Genomic DNA, 12090 nt, shown 5'->3' with positions numbered 1-12090 from the left:
TGCCGATCCAGAGACTGTTCACGTCGCTTCTGCCGATCCAGAGACTGTTCACGTCGCTTCTGCCGATCCAGAGACCGTTCACTTCGCTTCTGCTGATCCAGAGACTGTTCACGTCACTTCTGCCGATCCAGAGACTGTTCACGTCGCTTCTGCCGATCCAGAGACTGTTCACTTCGCTTCTGCTGATCCAGAGAATGTTCACGTCACTTCTGCCGATCCAGAGCTTCACGCCAGTCCAGCCGAGCCTGCACTTCACGCCAGCCCAGAGTCCTCTTCACCGCTGGTCCCGCCCAGCTCAGAGTCCTCTTCGCCGCTGGTCCTGTCCAGCTTAACGCCCTCTTCATCGCTGGTCCTGTCCAGCTCAGAGTCTTCTTCGCCGCTGGTTCCGTCCAATTCAGAGCTCTCATTGCTGCCCAGCACAGAGCTCTCATCGCTGCCCAGCTCCAAGCCCTCTTTGCCGCTGGTCCTGCCCAGCTCCAAGCCCTCTTTGCCGCTGGTCCTGCCCAGCTCAAAGCCCTCTTCGCCACTGGTCCTGCCCAGCTCAAGGCCCTTTTCATCGCTGGTCCAGGACTCTTTACCGGGGAGCCTCCCCAAGAAAATTTTGGGGGGGGACAATACACCTCCGGACCAGTCTGATCCGCCAGGACCAGAGGGGTGGTCTCCTGTTCCGCCCTGGACGTCCGAGGGTCCATCATCTCTGCCTTGGACGCCCGAGGGTCCTTCAGCTCCGCCGTGGCCGCCCGAGGGGTCGTCTCCGCCGTGGCCGCCCGAGGGGTCGTCTCCGCCGTGGCCGCCCGAGGGGTCGTCTCCGCCGTGGCCGCCCGAGGGGTCGTCTCCGCCGTGGCCGCCCGAAGGGTCGTCTCCACTGTGGCCTTCTCCTCAGCCAGCACCGCCGTGGTCCCCTGCACAGCCTGCACCGCCGTGGTCCCCTGCACAGCCTGCACCGCCGTGGTCCCCTGCACAGCCTGCTCCGCCCTGTCCGCCTGCACAGCCTGGCCCTCCGTCCCTCCCCCAAGACCGCCTCCGCTTCTCCACCCTCCTGAACTTTTTGTTGTTTTAAGGGGCGTCAGGAGCCGCCCATAGGGTGGGGGGCTATGTCACGGTGTGGGTTTCGTGTCTTGTTCCTGTCTGTCATGTGTTCCTCTGTCCTGTCACATGTTTTGCAGTTCCCCGTTATGTTGATTAGTCTTCCCAGGTGTTTTCTCTTAGTCACGCCCCCTTGTTATCTTGTTTAGCTGGTTATTCACTGTATTTATACCCTGTGTCTTGGTTCAGTGTTTGTGGGTTCTTGTCATTTGTGATGTTGTTTTAGTTTGGTTGTTCTGTTCCCTTATCTAAGTCTGTCTTGTTTCAAGTTTATTTAATTATTTAATAAATCTGTTGCTTTTGGATCCTGCTTCCTCCGTTGATTCAACCCTGCATCGTCACACTATTATCTTTCTAATTGTTCATGGAATACCACTAGGATTATACATAAAAGTTATTATAATTAATTCCTCGTGGTTAGAGTAATATTTCAATTTCACTTCTTCAAAATTTTGCTGTTGTTGATCCTCTCTTGGTTTAAGTTGTTCTTATATTATCATAAACCCTTTAACTGATTGTTTTGTCAAGTACTTTTTACTTTACTATATTTTCTTTTAGTGAAGTGACGTAAAAGTTTAAGTAAAACAAATGTGTGTGTTTGAATACAATTTTTTCAAATGTTTTCAGTCAGGACAACTTTGGGTAAACAAAAATATTTAAGCAATTGAACATGTTATTTAATATCTATTCATTGCATTATGTAATTGGTTAACACACATAACTATAACTGTTAGTGGTTTGTTACATAGTTAATCCTTGTCATGTTTACCAACGTGAACAGTGCCAAAGATGGTACCCAATGTAAGCTGCATTGGACTATCACCAGACAAGCTACCTGAAAAAGATACCCAATGGTTGTGCTCACTGTGTACCTTAAATAGTGGAACATCATTAAAGAATATCTGCTGAAATTTCTGCTTTATTGTCCTTGTTGCAATATGGATTACCATTGTATATCTGCATTTTGGGACTTACAGTTAAAGACCCATGGACCAGATATGATTTATTAAGACCAGGAGTTAGAAGTGCACTCAATTTAAGACAAGAGTCAGAATTATAATAAATTAAAGGAAATTTTACAGAAGAATGTTTGCAGTTTATTATCAGGCAGAAGTCAAGAATCAGAACCAGTGATCAAAAGTAGGTTCTGATTGGCTAATAAATAATCACACATTTTCTACACATAGATAGACTGAAGCATATCTCCATCAATTATGCGGCTGACATTCGGACCCTGAATTTAGGCACGTCGTGACCTTCCACACTTGTAGTGATTGTAATGAATAGTAATTGGACCAATTTTTGAGTCTCCAGTCTAGGACCAACTCTATAGCGCCACCACCAGTTCAAAAATTCAACATCAAAAGGATTATAGCTTTTGAACCCTTTGATCTAGATGTGAATGTAAATAGATGTAAAATGACACTTAGTACACCTGATTCCACTCATTATGGTGATCACAATCAATATCTTACATTAAGACTCTGTACTTTTCAAAATGGCCACTACTGTAATGGGCAGTGTTCAATTTTTTTGTGCTACTCCTCATTCAAATTTTGTTCAATTTTTACAAAAATTGGCTCAGATGATCTTTGGACCAAGCCACACAGAAGTGACTGAACAGATTTTTTTATTTTTGCTATCGTTCCTGATATACTTTTCTCCAAATTTGACCTGTATTTGTTGCCTTATGGTAGTTAGCTTAGCATGCTAATTGGTTAGCATGCTAACCTGATGCCATTCTTTCTAATGTGGCTCTTCAGCTATAAGGCTAACCATAAACTACATTAGCATTAAGCTAACTTAACTTGCTAACTTAACTAATCTGGTTAACATGCCTTTGTGTGCTCATTCTTACACTTAAGCCTCTCCTCGGCAGCTTGGTAAGACAGCGTCAACTGAGTGGCGCAAGCTGCTAAACCACGTGCCATGAGCCCTGAACCATTCCGGTTGTGGGTTTGAATCCTGTGTGGCACATTCCCAGACCGCAAGAGGTATTGTGGTGTAAAAGTTGCTTCTGTTCCAGACATGGTGTCTATATGTGAGCGAACTCGATAAATACAACATGCAGCGAATTTATACAAAAAATTATTCATTTTGAATTGCTTCTCACTTGAACTACTGGACCTTCTTCATCTTGCTAAAAACGCAACTTCCCAGTGGCGCAATGATATGAGTGACAGGTATCTGACCCAGCGATAATGGGTTTGAGCCCCGTGTGGGATGATTTAAAAAAAATTGTGTGTAATGTTGTGTCATGACTCATGTCGATTCCTTTATTATTCAACGTTGTACTAATCTTTCTTCCTCTTGGATTAATGTATGTCTTGTTCATTATATGTTCATTCTCATCTGAACTTCTGTTCATTTTGAGTTTATTTTCACCTATACTTCTAAACCAGCTCTTTTTTCTTCAATTTCTGCTGTTTTTACTATTCCTGCTCTTGCTGCTGCTTCAGCTTGGCCCCGTATCGCTGCTTGCAGCTATATTTCCACTTGTTCCTTAACATGTAACCAAAATACTAACACACACAGACACAGTTTCTTCAAGATTGGATTTGGTGAGGAGGAGAGTCTTCTCAAAACATTAAGATAACATGTTCTTTCTCTCAAGGAGTGGATACTTTAAATCTAACTGTAAAGTAAAGACTTTAACTAAGAAATGGTCTCTCAACTATAGGTTTCAATGACTCCTGAGACCATTGCTATCAGGGTAGCCTGGAAAAGCAGATGGATGTAGTGACACCTGTTAAAGAAGTCCATATTTCATCTCTGGAAGCCGGGCTAAATGAGCAAACACTGTTACTGCATTCCTGGCATGGGCCAGACCCTTATGTTACACCTCAGATATCAAATACAGACATTTAAAGGATACATGAAATAACATTTTCGATAATCACACTGATAATTTCTTTAACAAAGTAAAATCTCATAAGCCTAGAGAATTCATTCAACTCATTTGATATATAGAAGGAAAACTATTGATTATACCTTGATTATAATCACTCATTAGATATACATTGAAGCAGCAGTGTGTTCCAGAATCCACTTCTTCAGGACTTCATAACAAAAACTTAACTTGAATAATTACAATAAGGGTGTTGCTTATTTATAACATTGAAAATATTATTAACCTAAAATATCTGCTTTTTTTAATCAATGAAAGAATTGTGTTGTACAAGGAACAGCAGTTCTAATACATACTTTTACCTAATACATTTATCAAAGTTAATTGAGTAGAGTGATCACTGGGAACATACTATAACCTTTGGAACATGAAAAAAGGAGAAATTACAGTAACTTTTTAATAATAATATGTTTGTACTATACTTACAGTAAGGTATTGGCAGTATTTAACATGTAGTAAGTCAGTGTGGTCACTAGGAAAGCACTACAGCCTTTGGAACAGGAAAAAATACTTTAGGGGAATTACTGTAATTTTTTCTTAAACTTATTTGTTTATTGTACGTACAGTAAAGGAGTTATTGTCAAAATTCCACCTGTAGTAAGTCAGTCTGATCACTAGGAAAGCACTACAGCCTTTGGAACAGGAAAAAATACTTTAGGGGAATTACTGTAATTTTTTCTTAAACATATTTGTTTATTGTACATACAGTAAAGGAGTTATTGTCAAAATTCCACCTGTAGTAAGTCAGTCTGATCACTAGGGAAGCACTATGCCTTTGGAACATGAAAAAATACTTTAGGGGAATTACTGTAATTTTTTCTTAAACTTATTTGTTTATTGTACGTACAGTAAAGGAGATATTGTCAAAATTCCACCTGTAGTAAGTCAGTCTGATCACTAGGAAAGCACTACAGCCTTTGCAACAGGAAAAAATACTTTAGGGGAATTACTGTAATTTTTTCTTAAACATATTTGTTTATTGTACGTACAGTAAAGGAGTTATTGTCAAAATTCCACCTGTAGTAAGTCAGTCTGATCACTAGGGAAGCACTATGCCTTTGGAACATGAAAAAATACTTTAGGGGAATTACTGTAATTTTTTCTTAAACTTATTTGTTTATTGTATGTACAGTAAAGGAGATATTGTCAAAATTCCACCTGTAGTATGTCAGTCTGATCACTAGGAAAGCACTACAGCCTTTGGAACAGGAAAAAATACTTTAGGTGAATTGCTGTAATTTTTTTTAATTAATATTTGTATACTGAACGTACAGTAAGGGAGGTATTGTCAAAATTTCACATGTAGTAAGTCAGTCTGGTCAGTAGGACCATACTACAACCTTTGGAACATGAAAAAAATCCCTTTGGTGAATTACTGTAACTTTTACATAAAACATATTTGCTACGTATTACACATACGTACATGTACAGTAGCCTACAAAAAAGTAAAAATATGCAGCAAATATCAAACCTGAAACTATTTCTATCCTGGTTGGCAACTTTATTTTTTTATTTTTTTACTTGATTATGTTCATGGTGCTGTCCACGTATGTGGCCCTGAAGGTCCTAAATTATCAAGTCTGCAACTTGGGTAAAGTTGATTTTATATTCGCATATTCGCGGAGTTCCGCGTTCAATATCTCGTGAGCTGAATATTGTTACTACACAAATAACATTGTTTTAATATTTAAATCTTCTTCTTAAAACGAGCTTTCCTTCGGGTTTGCACTTTGCAGATGGTCCCTTCTTAGCAGCCTGCGCATAGAGATCAACGTATTTTGTCCAGTGCGAAGGAAAGATCGTTTTGAGGAAAATTATGTTGTAGATTCTGGTGTTTAATCTGTAGTTATATGTGATAGGTGTTTTGTGTAGCAACAACGTTTAGTTCACGAGTTATTGAACGCGGAAGTCCGCGAATGTGCGAATATGCGAATATAAAACCAACTTTACCTAAGTCGCTTTACTTTTGAGTCCTCTCTTGCCACACCACAACAGGTCCATTTTTGTTCCCTAAGGCAGCCTTTCTCAAAGTGGGTGCCGCGGCACACTGGGGTGCCCCTGACTGTGTCAGGGGTGCCGGCAAAAAATTACGTAGGCTAAAAAATAAATAAATAAAAATCGGACATTTCATATTTAAATATATTTGAATTTACATAAATACATTCTTCTTCTTTTTAACCCTTTCGCACGTACGCTCACACCGGTGTGATCAGTCTAGGCAGGTCCCTGGAGCACCGGTGTGATTAGAACGGTCAGTGCATGACGTGATCAACTGCTAAATTCAAATGTGCTTTCGCGCGTTGGCTGGAGCCAAGCGGGAAGGAAGTCGACCGGAAGTTGAAGCCGGCCGCGTGCCACCATCTTGTAGCAGAACTTCACCTGCTGTTAGCATCCCATTGACTCCCATTCATTTTGGCGTCACTTTGACAGCGAATAACTTTACATCTGAGGCGTTTGAAGACTCCATTTGTCCATTATTTATTTCTAAAGAAACACGACAATGTATAAAATGCTCCATTACCTTGTATCTTACGTTATGGCCCCGTAAAAACAGTTTTTGTAAAAATAGGCTAACGATTGCGTCATAACCGCACGACTCTCTGTCGCACAGTAGAGAGATTACCGTATTGACGGGAGGAGAAGCTCGCGGGCAATCGGGGGGACGTAGAGGCAAAATGACAAAATAATTAATCAGAATACCTAGAAAAAGTTTCTCCTGCTCGTAGCTCATGGACACCTCCTACTCACGATCTCCGTCTCTGCAAGATTCGGAAGGGAATGATTCAGATTTCTCATGCCACAGCCACTAGAAGACAGACGGGTTGCTCACGTCACATCTACGTCGTCAAGCTCAGTTTGAGTCTGCGCGTCAGGAACGGAAGTCCTAAAAAATCGCTGAAAATGGGCTTCACTTGCCTCAATTGAGTTCCAATGAGATGACTCTGTCCATTTCTTATACTGTCTATGGCTTGAGCTGAGCCAGAGACAGGCGCGCTCAGCTGTCATATATCACAACTTTTCAGTGTTTTCATCCACATAATGTTTGTTTTAGGTTTCAGACATAAGTACTAAAAAAAAACAATACATTTAGAGTTTGTAAAATACACACTGATGTCAAAGGAAGAGGCAATAATAATCCTTTCCATTATAATTCGTTTTATTCATATCAGATACACATTGTGTAAGTAACTTTAAAGTTTACTCTATTCTTCTCCCAGTTCACCTGCCACTTACTTTTATGTATTTCGGGAGAAGTGGATGAATTCACTTGTTGTAAATCCAACAGATCCGATTCTCTGAACTGCGTCTGCGGCACAAACTAACATGGCGGCGCCCATCGCGCATACAGCTGAACTAACGCGATCGTTATAATTGTGTTCAAAAAACAAAACACTTCCACTTGCATATATTTGACAATCGGAATATCAGATATTTCATGCCATATCTAACAAATTTGTGAATATTTTGAATAAAAAAGGAAAAATGACATAAAAGCAGATCATCATTCATTCAGCTCTGTTGTTGCTGCGGTGTGTCACGTGACAAGCAATGACACGTCACCATGGAAACCATAAAGTGACACATTCTAAATAACGGTCACCTTGAAAAACTCACGCTGGCGGGTCAGCCAGAATATTTTAAATTTACGTGTGAAAGGGTTAAACATATGATCGGATTAATACAATTGTAAATTCATTTTAGATAAATATATATATAAAATTTGCATTTACATTTGGGTTATGCAGTGTTTTTAAATTATATTTTACACTGGGGTGCCTTGAGATTTTATGCACTTTTGAAAGGTGCCCTGACTGAAAAAAGTTTGAGAAAGGCTCCCCTAAGGTACAAACTTTGCATATGAGACATATAGATAGCTTGAAATGTCTACTTTTAAGCAGAACAATTCAAAACGAAAGAAAACAGACTGCGCTGATTATAGGCCTAATTCGTATGAAATGTGCATTTCTCTCTGGCGCTGCGAAGATCGCGATTCGTCAACTTCGTGGCTATAGCCCACACTGACATAAAAAAAAAAAAACTGTTTTATTAGTAAACAATTAAAATGTCTCCTGCTATATTTTACATATTTGCCTGTTCCTTACAAAACACTAACAGTGGGGTTTTTGACTGTTTGTTTTTTGTTGTTGTTTTTTTTTGCAGCTGCGGACAAATTCTTTCGACACACACACACCTACACTCTGCGCTTATGTTTTAAAAACATAATTTAACATATATAAAAAAATTTAAATAGCCCACTTAAAGTGTTTATTACAAATAAATGACTAAATGCTAAAAATGAATACATTTTAATGAACTAACATATGCATTGCATTTACAATTCTGTGAAAACAGGGGGTGCTGCAGCACCCCCAGCACCCCCACTTCCCGCGTCCCTGTGCATATGTACCCTTAAAAGTACAAAAATGTATCTTTAAGGTACAATTGTGCACCTTTAAGGTACAATTATGCACCTTCCATTGTACATTGTGGGCTTTCCGAGGTGTAAGGTAAATATTTGTCCCTTAGGCTACATATTTGTACCTTAATGTTTAAATGTAAAATGGCAGGAATTAGTGGATGCTGAAAATGTCATCTCTCAATATAGAAACACAAGTAAACCTATACTATAAAACTCAATAACTCAATAATAGTCAAACTAAATTAACAGTAAAGTTTTGAGATATGGGCAAAATAAATCAGAATGTTTTTTTTGTGTGTGTGTGTGTGTGTGTGTGTGTGAAGTGTCCTTTTGAATCATTTTTAATCATGTTAATGAGGATTATGTAATCATTTATATTCACAAATTTTCAAACCCTTTACCCTATTTATATTAGAATGAAACAGACAAATAATTGTTAACGCTTTAAGTTGTGTTCTATCGAAAGGATCTAGCTACAGGCTAACCAGAGCTCGACTCGGCGGAAGCATAAATATTGCAGCGCGGAAGGATACATGAGTGAATCGACAGTGATCCAACTGTCAGTCTCGATCAAAGTCGGGAGGATGGCGCTTCGACATTTATCCACGGTGGATTTAATCACGGAGTTATTTCGTTTTGGGATAGAGGTCACTGAAGAGGAGAGAAGTAAATTCAAAGGTAAAGTATTTTACTTTTATTTCAAAGTTGGAAGTTAACTTTACTGTTAGCGCTAGCCAAGTTCACACGTTACTCTGTCAACATTAGCTAGCTAGACTCGACATTTACGATTGCCATTATTAACGTTAACTAGTTAGTTAAAACTAGTGGTGGGCAGATCGAGGCTTCGTGAAGCAATGAAACAGTTGAAGCAAATGTTCCATAATTGTTTCGAGGCTTCGAATCAATCCGACACCCTTCTCAACGGTGACACCTAGTGGTCACTTGCAGGTGTTGATCTGAAATAATCTTGACGAGCCATTAAAATAATGTGTTTTTTTTATTATTGTATTTTTCTAATATGTGAAGCTTGTAACCTATAGGCTCCTCACTGTGCATAATGTTATTTTGGTCCTGCAAAATGAATATTAATAAAAGAAATCAAGCCACAATGTCTCACTTTTTTAGAGATTTTTATTAAAAAATATGAATTTCTCTGCTGTGGAAGGACTTAGCCTAGCCTACTTCTTTTTTTACAGTTAATTTCTCCAGCCTTTGAAAAAATCCTCTCACAAGGGACACTTGTTGCTGGCATGCAAATATATTTTTTAGCTAGGACATACAAATGAGGAAAGATTACTGCTCTCTCTTTCCAGTAAGTTAGTGGATCATGAGTTCTGGGCAAATTTCAAATTCTCCTCAAATGGCGCATCATGGATGATGTATTGTTGCAGTAGGCTAGCTGCCGATCACAATACACACATCTCACTTTTTTGGGGGGTTTCTAAACGGAAATGCTCCCACACAGATGTACGGCATCTCTTCTGGGGAGCCTCCATTTTATCTATCTATCCAAATCTATCTATCTATCTATATGAATCTATCTATGTATCAATAATCTATCTATGTATCTAGATATGTATCTAGATATGTACCTATATGTATCTAGATATAATATCTAGATATGTATCTATCTATAATCTATCTATGTATTTATATATGTATCTATAATCTATCTATATCTATCTATTAATCTAGCTGTCTATATATATTTATATCTATGTATTAATGTGTCACTATATGTATACTCTGTCTGTCTCTAGCCGTCAATGTGATGTGTAAATTTAAATGTAAGCCTAAATAGCCTATAACTAATCAAATCAAATATGTCACTCTATCACCAAAAATCCGCTATCTCAAAATCAAACTCCTCTCACAAAAACCCACGAGGTCAATATGCGTTGATTTCACTTTTATACAGATGTGCGATTGTGTGGTCTGTTCCCGACCGTGTCAATCAAATGCTGATTCGGCGGACCACACCTGATGAGACACTAGTGAAACACTTCGAGGCTTCGTTTGGCCATAGTCACGTGACATGGGTGTTTTGAATCACGCTTCGGATCAGTGTTTCGAAACATCTGCGCTTCGGGATCTCGCAAAGCTTCGGAACGACTGTTTCGCGTCAGCCATCCCTAGTTAAAACATTAGCAGTATTATGTCCCATATTGCCATTCCACATACTATTATTATAAGTACTATCTTAGCTACAGTTCACCATCGAGCTAGCTCGTTAACGTTAACGTTAGCTATAAAACTACTGCGTCAGAGGAGGATGAGAAGCGTTTTTGCCGCCGAAAAGTATTTTGTTCTGACTTGCGTCAGAGAAGAACGATAAAAAAAAAAAAAACCTTTTTGCTGCCCAACAGTCTTTTGTTCTGAAATATTGTATGCTAAAGCAAAGCCATTTGGGCGGAATGTGACTATCGATAGCCAGTGAGGGTTTGAAATTATGATTTAGTCTTTATTTTGTCGTCAAACTGTCTTAGAACATCTTCGTAAAACCATGTAAGACTAACATTAAATTACAACATCAGGTTAACTGACAGAACCGACCAACGGTTAACCTCCCTTTCGAGTAACGTTAACGTTAACATTACTAACGTTATCTAGCTGCTGTTATAAAAATAAACCGATTACAATCATTAATGGCTTTCAATACTTTCCCCGCTGTCCTGGAAAAAAATAAAATAAGATAACGTTAGGCCTAACGTTACATTATATTAATATTGAGGGCTGTGTGTGTGTAACAGTTAACTGATAACTGGGTAAGTTAAGTGACTCACTGATCAGCCATGGTCACGGACCCCTAGTGTTGTGGAGCCATTTAAGCTTAATTTCTTTTCTATTTGTCTTCAGACAAGATAAGGTCTAACTAACCAAAATACACTGTACATTCACGTAACATACTTCAGTTACTTTTTTTATTTTCAGGGATTGATTTCCGAGCTGCAATCCTGCTGTTGCCGATCCTGTTCAGGGAGAAAAATGACATTCTCGTCATACTTGGGGAGGTGTGTAATTTGCATACTTTTTTTTTGTTTGTTTTACAAAATATGTTGTTTTTTGAAAATTAAACCATGTAAACCTATTCTGGTAATGTTACGACCTTAAAATACAGTTATGAATCTGAAAAGGAGCATAATATGGAGATGGTCCTCACTGCAGAACACGAAATCCAGGGGGAGGAGTTGGATCCAGATCCAACTCCTCCCACCTTACATATACCTAAACCTACCCATCTCCACCCCCTGATCCCTAAACCCACCCCTAAACCTACCAATCTCCACCCCTTAGATCTGGATCCAACTCCGCCCCCTGGATCTCGTGTACTGCAGTGAGGTGCTACTGATAATATGGGCGCTTTAAGGTCTTTACTCACCATAGACGTTTTTTTAGTGTATGTATGTATGTGTGTGTGTGTGTGTATATATATATATATGAACAGTTTTTTTTTATTTATTTTTTTTATGAATGTTTGTGGTAGATTTCTGCATTTTAACTACTTTATGATCTCTTGCAGGATCAGCCACCATCGCCATATCCTACTGTACATCTCGACGCTGTCGCTGACTGGAGGAGTGTTCTGACTCAAAGGGTCCCTGCAGTGGTCAAACTGGATGGGCAGTCAGTCTGCAGGGCGCTTGGTTTGGAGGAAGGTGTTATTGCTACTTTTTGT

General features: G+C 39.3%; 1 protein-coding gene and 2 long non-coding RNA genes across 4 annotated transcripts in view; 2 read left to right on the top strand and 1 right to left on the bottom strand.

Annotated features, from left to right (window-relative positions):
- The window catches only part of LOC309490842, a 77425-nt gene that overhangs the window by 20047 nt on the left and 45288 nt on the right, over positions 1-12090 (top strand). The gene's annotated exons all lie outside the window — the stretch shown is intronic.
- LOC309490540 (interferon-induced very large GTPase 1-like) overlaps positions 1-12090 on the bottom strand; it is a 137417-nt gene that overhangs the window by 94172 nt on the left and 31155 nt on the right. The gene's annotated exons all lie outside the window — the stretch shown is intronic.
- LOC309490855 lies at positions 8916-12066 on the top strand. Its single transcript, XR_014202855.1, has 3 exons — positions 8916-9092; positions 11346-11425; positions 11935-12066. It is a non-coding gene; the product is annotated as an uncharacterized lncRNA (long non-coding RNA).

The sequence above is a fragment of the Leuciscus leuciscus genome, assembly GCF_965113295.1.
Source record: "Leuciscus leuciscus genome assembly, chromosome: 2".
Lineage (NCBI taxonomy): Eukaryota > Metazoa > Chordata > Actinopteri > Cypriniformes > Leuciscidae > Leuciscus > Leuciscus leuciscus.
Note: the sequence above shows the minus strand (reverse complement) of the source record. Positions and strands in the feature narration are given on the sequence as shown.